At 44.8% G+C, this 7,594-nt stretch overlaps 2 long non-coding RNA genes across 4 annotated transcripts; one reads left to right on the forward strand and one right to left on the reverse strand.

Annotated features, from left to right (window-relative positions):
• The first annotated feature begins 30 nt into the window (after positions 1-30).
• On the forward strand, positions 31-1,754 carry LOC135636203 (uncharacterized). Of its 2 annotated transcripts, XR_010495836.1 has the most exons (4): positions 31-205; positions 544-733; positions 841-1,025; positions 1,258-1,754. It is a non-coding gene; the product is annotated as an uncharacterized LOC135636203 (long non-coding RNA). The 2 variants fall into 2 exon arrangements; XR_010495835.1 differs by lacking the exon at positions 1,258-1,754 and having other exon boundaries at positions 841-1,032.
• On the reverse strand, positions 1,721-3,160 carry LOC135636204 (uncharacterized). Of its 2 annotated transcripts, none has more exons than XR_010495838.1 (2): positions 2,680-3,160; positions 1,721-2,136 (listed from the first exon to the last, which is right to left on the reverse strand). It is a non-coding gene; the product is annotated as an uncharacterized LOC135636204 (long non-coding RNA). The 2 variants fall into 2 exon arrangements; XR_010495837.1 differs by lacking the exon at positions 1,721-2,136 and adding an exon at positions 2,210-2,480.
• Between the last annotated feature and the right edge of the window lie 4,434 nt (positions 3,161-7,594).

Genomic DNA, 7,594 nt, shown 5'->3' on the forward strand with positions numbered 1-7,594 from the left:
GTGCTCCAAATCGTTGCGAAGATGGTGAGTTGTTTGATTTCGAGTTCTCGGTTGCGCGGGTTCTACTTCATCCCTGCCAATCCACTTTTCGGCTGAAGATCTGATATGTTTTTGGGTTTCGTTTCAGATAACCCCTCAATTCCCTTTCCTTTCCTTTCCATCCGATGGTTAATTATCCCCTGAATCATGTTTGCAGCCTTGATCGGTAATTCAGTTGTTTTTTTCTTATGGCGGTCTTGGGAATTCCTGTTTCTTGTTCGTATGTTATCATGACTGGTGTTTAGGGTTGCCCTTTATGTTTTAGACAACTTTGGGTGATGGATCTCTTGCTTGCAAACAAATTCCGTAATGACTACCTTTTATTTCGTGTTTTTTTTTTTTCCTCTTATTGTTGTCAAACTCTCTTACTGAGATGTGGGAAGAAGCCTTTAGGATCACGGAATTCCCATTCACAAAATTTTTTATAGACACCAATCCTAGATGCTCTAATATACTGTTATCTATTGTTTTCGCACAAATTTAGACCGAACCTGGTGGTTGCAGGAAGAGAATCTAGATGCTACGATAGATTCTCTATTGAATCTGGTGAAGCAAATCAGGCTTGCTGGTGATGTGGCAAGAACGAAGAAAGCTGTTCTTGACATAGTGGATATTGTGCTACAAAGCACGCGCATGGAAGACTCTGAATGATCAAATTGTTCTCCTGTCAAAGAGGAGAGGACTGCTTAAGTAGGTAAAATTCTCAAGATCGTAACTCTCCGTTGAAGTTTTCACTGTTTCAGTTTGCAGCGGATTCAACTCTAATAAATGCTTCCGATCCGATGATGCTGCTGACAACAGATGGTTTCCTTTGTGAGATAATTCTCTTTTGATTCGGTTGGGAGGAAGATCAGCTGTTGGGGCGTCTATCTGTTACATCGTCGTCAAAGTGTGAAGACTTGTTGTTTCATCTTTTTATGAGATAATTCTCTTTGATTCTGCCAAAGCTGATGGCTGCTTGAATCGATTCAATCTTGGGAAAATTGGTAGGCATCGATGACTTGCACTCTCTGATTTAGATGTAAATTTTAGGAGCAAGTGGTGGTATTTTTCTTTCTCAACCAAAAATGTTAAATAATTAGTGTATTATAGTGTTTGATAGGAGCCTTTTGGGACCATGGTAGTATGTGGGTCCCTTAATTTCTTAAATCCAAGTCAAATGGTATCCAGCTCTTTTAGCCCTAAGATACTTGCCATAATCCTCCTCCATGACAACAGCAGTGCAGGGAGAGGAGGTGAGGGAACCAAATCTCGGCAAGGCACCTCGAACATCGCCGGCACCCTACTACTACTTCCGTCTTTGACGACTAGCTTTTCGTTTATGCAATGCACCACACGAGTAGCTACAGGAATCCATCCATCCATCGCTGCTGCAACAAGTCCAACATGGGTAGGCTACAGGAATCCTCAACCTTCGTCACTACGACAAGTCTCACACCAGCGGTCTCCGATAAGCGGATGACACCATGTTTACTTTCCGACAAGTACTTGAAGAGAGCCAATTGTTGAAGCGGCCGGTCTTTTTGGCAGAAATCAGGCGGTGCACGTACTTTTTGCATGGAGAAGTGAGATCTCTCTGGTCATGCGATACTGTATGCACCCTACACTGCCACTAAGAATGCGGTGATCTTTTAGACGAGTGAGCATTTTTAATCTCAGAACCAATCAGAGACAGTGAGGAGACATTCGAACGAATACGTACTGTTATTACTATATATATTTGGTTTTCTTATGCCTCTAACATAGAAAGACTAGTAACAACATACTCGTGTCTCACATCCCTCGCAAATGATTCATGATAGGAATCACAAAGCTAACGAGGTTCCTTACCAGTGCTTTAGGACCACCTAAGATCATATCAAACAAACATAATGCTTCCTCAGAGCAAGCCATCCTCACTATTTGCTACCTTCTCGCCATGCCAATCCACCTGGCAGCAAAGTTATCTTACGTCTGACATGGCAGAAGCATCTAGCGCTGTAAAAAGGACCGGCAACTTTGTCTGGGCAAAATGCTTCCAAGCTGCTGAACAACTTTGCCCCAATCATTTAGATGAAAAAGTCTCGCACCATTTAGCTTGCACACCCTACTCAACACCTGTTTAGGTAACCTACTCAGATAAATATATTATATTTATTTTTGGTTGGCTATTAGAATCAAGTGTCGTAAATGAAGCAGAAATTATATGTTTCCTCTCCAAAGAGAGAGAGAGAGATGTATTGTGTAGCAGTATTTTTGCTACCAGGAACCAACTAGTACAAGTACTTTAGGTTTGGAAGAGTTGTTCTTCATCACAGGCCATTATGGAAATGCAAAAAGAAGAAAAAGATGTTGTACTCTTTCAACAAACAAGGACTCCCTGGAAATCCCAGCTAGCAGCAAATTATTGGGAATAACCGGGGTGTAGGAATCTGCTTTTGCAGGCTCACATGCCTGAGAACCTAAAGATATGGTATTTTATCAGATAAATATATGTCGAAGAAGCACAGTAATTGGCAATTCCAAGCCTTCTTTTGTTTCTTAGTTTCATCCTATTGCCTTTTACTTGCAGTTTAGAATCCATCCACATCGATCCTCGATAAATGAGAAGTATAGACAGGTTAAAACGGCCGACAAAAGGAAAGAAAAATCCAAGAATACCTGGGAGTCGGATGGCGGATGGAGTGCTTTCAGCCAAGGAGAGATATTGACGCGGCTCAATCCAAGTACATGGCTACTCGAGCATCCAACCATGGCTTCAGATTGAGACACGCCAATACCTCTTACATCCCGAGCACAATCTCTGATACACTCTCAGCCACGTATCTCTGACGGCGAGGATGCTTCCCGATTCAGATGCTAAGGCCACCGGATAGAGAGAAAACACGCTCGCGCGCGTGTGTGGTATCCCGGAGCCAAGAAACAAGGCTTGTGCAAGGAGTGAGAAGGGGAGAGAGAGACCGCGGGAGGTGATGGAATCGAGGAGTGGGTTGCTTATATAGTGGCACGAAGCATGGAAGAAGAGTTTACATGAACCTTAATTCTTCGCTTGTATCGAAGTCGACGATCGAGCATCTTCCTTTGTGTTAGCTTGCCGCCTACAGGCAGCCACTTTTGTGGCTGTTCACGCTCTCCGGTTCGATTTTTTTTTTCCATGGCTCGAGAATGCTGCCTAAAGGGAAACCGCACAAAAAAGGAGAAAAGAGAGAGGAGAAAGGGAAGTGTGATGGGGCCATGGTGACACGTCTCATTACTATCGCCCAATAATCATACCACATATATATATATATATATATATATATATATATATATGTTTTGTTTTTGTCTATTTTATCTTCATCTTCTGATCTCATTGACTGTCTCTCCTATTTACCGATAATAGACAAAGTCCACAGCTCCACGGCAGGTGTCGATATGCTCATTAATTGTAGCAAGTAGGGAGCTATGTGGACGCGACCATAACGAATGATTGTGGCGAGCGTTCTCGATTTAGAGAACGTGGGATCAATTTACGTTAGATGCCATGCATCGAAGACACTATAACCCCATCGCCTTTCTTTCTGCCTTCAGTTAGTTAGATTCTATTATCGATGACTCGGTCGTCATTTACTTGTGAATTCCTATCATTCCCCTCGAAAAACCCCTCTTTCGCTTCGAGCTGGTGATGCAAATCGCTCCACGAGGATTGAGACTTTTTGTGAGATTTCCAATGTTTGGATATGATTGGAGTAGGATGTCAGTCATATTTATTACTCAACTCACTCACACTGCTACGAGTAGCAACTTGTTCTGCAACTGTTGTACAAAGATGATGAATGGTTGGGATCCGGATTCGATGCCTTGTTGCTCTTTTGTTTATGAACAGAATTTTTCTTCTCATGCTGGATAGCAGCATCAAACTTTGTTCCTTGAAGTGACCAGATACATCCAGGATTTTATACAGTTAACCTACACGGCGCAGAGGAACCCATCGACTGTTTCACCAATCGACACCTGCGATGGCAGGCATTGACCTGCAGGTAACGCGTGGGTTTCTGTGTACGCTTTCGATCGTCCGGAATCTGAAAGGACGCAGTCCCCAGAGGTCTCGGCAGCAGCCGTGGTGGTGGTTGGGTCGCATTGACTTCCCCGGGGCCATCCTTTTCCTCTCGCGCTCACATCACACTGCCCCATATGCTTCCGAGTTTGAGAGCATTCGGTTCTCACAGGCAACTGCTGGTACTGCATCACCGTCATGACCCCAAGCCACCAATTTTTTTTCCAAGGGGTGGGTGGGCTCACTTATGTCAGCTGCACAGCTCCATTAATTATTTTCCAAGGTTTTTTTTTTTTTTTTACTTTCACCTCCGTAGAAGCCATGTCCGATGATGATCAGAGGGGGGCGCTCTTAGAGGGAGAGGGAGAGAGAGAGAGAGAGAGAGTGTGTGTGTGTGTTCTTGCCAATGTGGCAGCAGCATCGATAGAGAGAGTCGGATCAAAAAAATGCATGCAGGAAAAGAATCGCATGTGTGGTGCATGTGAAGTAGTGGGGAATGACAGAAATATGGCTCATGTCTCACAAGCACGCATGTGTCCCGCATTCCTCACTGGTCCCCGAGACGACCTGGACTGCACTCGCCCATAGGTTCTTCTTCTTGCGTCGTCATGATAGCTCCAAACCAGAGACCATATCCGGTACAAAGATTGATATCGATGGATCTCCCCCATCCATCGATGTGGCATGAACTGGCCGTGATGGATTCTCCCGATCCTCCACAGGACTTGTGGTCGTACACGAGAGAACACGCACTAGATCTCGTTGCAGCTCTGCTCTCATCTGCAGCGCAAACTCAGATTCAAAGCATGGGGGAACCGGAAACAATGCTATCTAGTTGCGGATGGCGAGTCTTATCATCGCCGTGAGGGCTGGAGTTCAAATCACAGTGAGTGATAAACCACACATTGATTTTTTTTTTTCTTTCCATAAAGAAGAAAGATGCTACCCTGGTACTTTTGGGATTACCGGGGGTAAGGTAAGCTGACTGAGCTCCCAAGAGAGACAAGACAGGCCAAAGTTTTGAAGCGTGAGATGGAATCTTGCCCCACTTGTACTTTCGGGACCCTGTGACGGGTGGATACATCCATGCAATGATTGTGGACTGGTACACAAGGGGAGCATTTAATGGCATCACGCGAGGTGTTATCTCCTCCACCCCTGACTCAGCTCTGCTTCGGAGTCTCCGTGCTTCCTTTGGTGGGGTTTACGGTGGTGGTGGTGGTGAGTTGGCTGATTCGGCTGATAGACCTGTTGTCTGCTTCTCTTGTTGCTTTGTCCTCATTTTTGTTGGGAAGATTATGCCTCGGTTGATGCTAATCGGACTGTTGTCAGTGTGATGGAATGACTAATGGGACAATGTTAGATTATGGTGGTGTCATTCTCACAGCCTTCACTCCAAATTTCTCTCTGTCAAGTGGGTTCTTTGCCGAACATGCTACAAACTCAACAAGTTCCATTTGTATAAGACCTCAAGAATCTGTGCGGCGACACTTGGGTTGTTCTTTTCTTATGGGAAAGAAACAACGGTGATGCCTACCGATCCTCGTGTCTCTCTCAAGACAACAAGGCTTAAAAATCTCCTGTGACAGCAGAGTGCACCAGAGATTAGATCCATGAACATCTATTTATCTACATCATGTGAGGCTGATGAGTTGTTGGAACATCATCTACATGCCATGATCGAGGGATTTAATTGCTGATGCAACCTATATTTTGGTTCACAGCCAGAACCTCGAAGAAGTTGACGACTGTAGTCTTTCTTCTGGAGTCTGGAGCCTGGAGCCGGCCTGCCTGCCTGGTAGGTCCACTAGCCCAAGATAAGCAAATCACTGTCACTCAGGCCGATCTCCATGGACAGTGAACGATCAACTTTCAGATTCGTTGATCCATCTTGAAAGTAATCTTCACGGGGACTGAGAGATAACAGTCGAGGTTTTTGTTCTGCCACTCATGTTTCCTGGTTCTTTCCAGCTACAGAATCATAAGATTACTACTCTCTTCCTCTGAGGGAGAGTATACGAACAACAGTAATCCTATAAGAGAATGTGCGACGTGTTGTTTCTCATGTCCAGAAAAGAGTCTAATTCTGCAGACAGCAACTCGTGTTCCTTCCTGCGCATACATCACAAAGCGGAACTCCCGAGGCAGATATCGTGTAGATAACACTTGAGAATCATTTGCAAATTTGAAGGCCAAAACAAAAAAGTAATTGCTGACTTAGGGAATCATCAAACATGAAATACATGCTGAAAGATAGTGAGAGGGAATCTTTTGTATCATATAATTCAGAAAAATCATAACGTTATGGTTTCTTGAACCAGAAACCATCCGATTGATAGAAAACTTGGCCTTATGGTTTTCTGCTTCTGGGGAAGTGCATTCTCAGGACACATTATTATTATTATTATTATTATTATTATTATTATTATTATTATTATTATTATTCAGAATCATTATTAATTTCCATCATCTTCTTCACCCAATTTTTTATTTACGGTTTAATCTGGGGATGCTTGTGACGTATGGACGACGACTTTATATATATATATATATATATATATATATATATATATATATATATCTTTTCTTTTCTCGGTAGGTGGATTGTACAGTATTTTTAGTGTCGGCACCAAAATTGGTGAACAAGCAAGCATACAAAAAAGTGCCTCTCTCTCTCTCTCTCTCTGGAAAGCTTGTCTTTCTCCGGTAACCTTGAAGTTTCCATGAAAAGTGTTGATCAAAGTGGTGAAAAATGCAGTTCAATATTTATGGTGATGAACACAGATCTAAAATCGGTTGTTTGGTGCACCAATCGAACGACTTTGACCAGAATCATGATAAATAACTTTTGCGAGCTTTTATCTTTTGAGGATGGCATGAAGAACAGACCTGATAGGGGAATCACCATGAAAGTCAACGGGGACACGGACCATGACCCCAGCCATCCCAGGGCGGGACAGTAGAAAAGACTCCCCTCAGGGAGTGATGACGACGCAACATGTCACGCCATCCTCCGCGCGCAGGCCGCACCCTGTCCGAGTGTACGGGCATTAATGTCGACTCGACGTCTCCAACGTCACCCCCTCAGCCAGCGACTCCCTCGCCCATACCCTGCGATCGGATGATCCGACACGCCACCCTAATGGCAACGTCAAATCCAGTCAGAGGCACGACCCCGTTCTGACAAGCAGGAACACCAGGTAATATCAGACCGAAACTATAAGAGTCCAGGGCCAAAAGGCCACAGGAAGGGGGGGAACCCCTTTGGATCCACTAACAAGACCGTCGGAGGGGTCGGGCCCAGAGGACGGTCCGACCTTTATGCAGGTACTCGGCGACCACGTTGCCAGGGGATTGCAGCTGACCACCTCGGGGAATCACCCGCGGATCGACCGGCCGTGACCGCCCACCCCGAAGACACCAGGAGGCTCTACGCGCGATCTTCGGCATCCGGACCCCTGAACCAAGCCGTAACGTCCCGAGGTCACGGCTTAAACAGGTGCAGACGGCATCAGAATGGCGCTAGAAGGAGGGCCCCGA

The sequence above is a fragment of the Musa acuminata genome, chromosome BXJ3-4, assembly GCF_036884655.1.
Source record: "Musa acuminata AAA Group cultivar baxijiao chromosome BXJ3-4, Cavendish_Baxijiao_AAA, whole genome shotgun sequence".
Classification (NCBI taxonomy): Eukaryota; Viridiplantae; Streptophyta; class Magnoliopsida; order Zingiberales; family Musaceae; genus Musa; species Musa acuminata.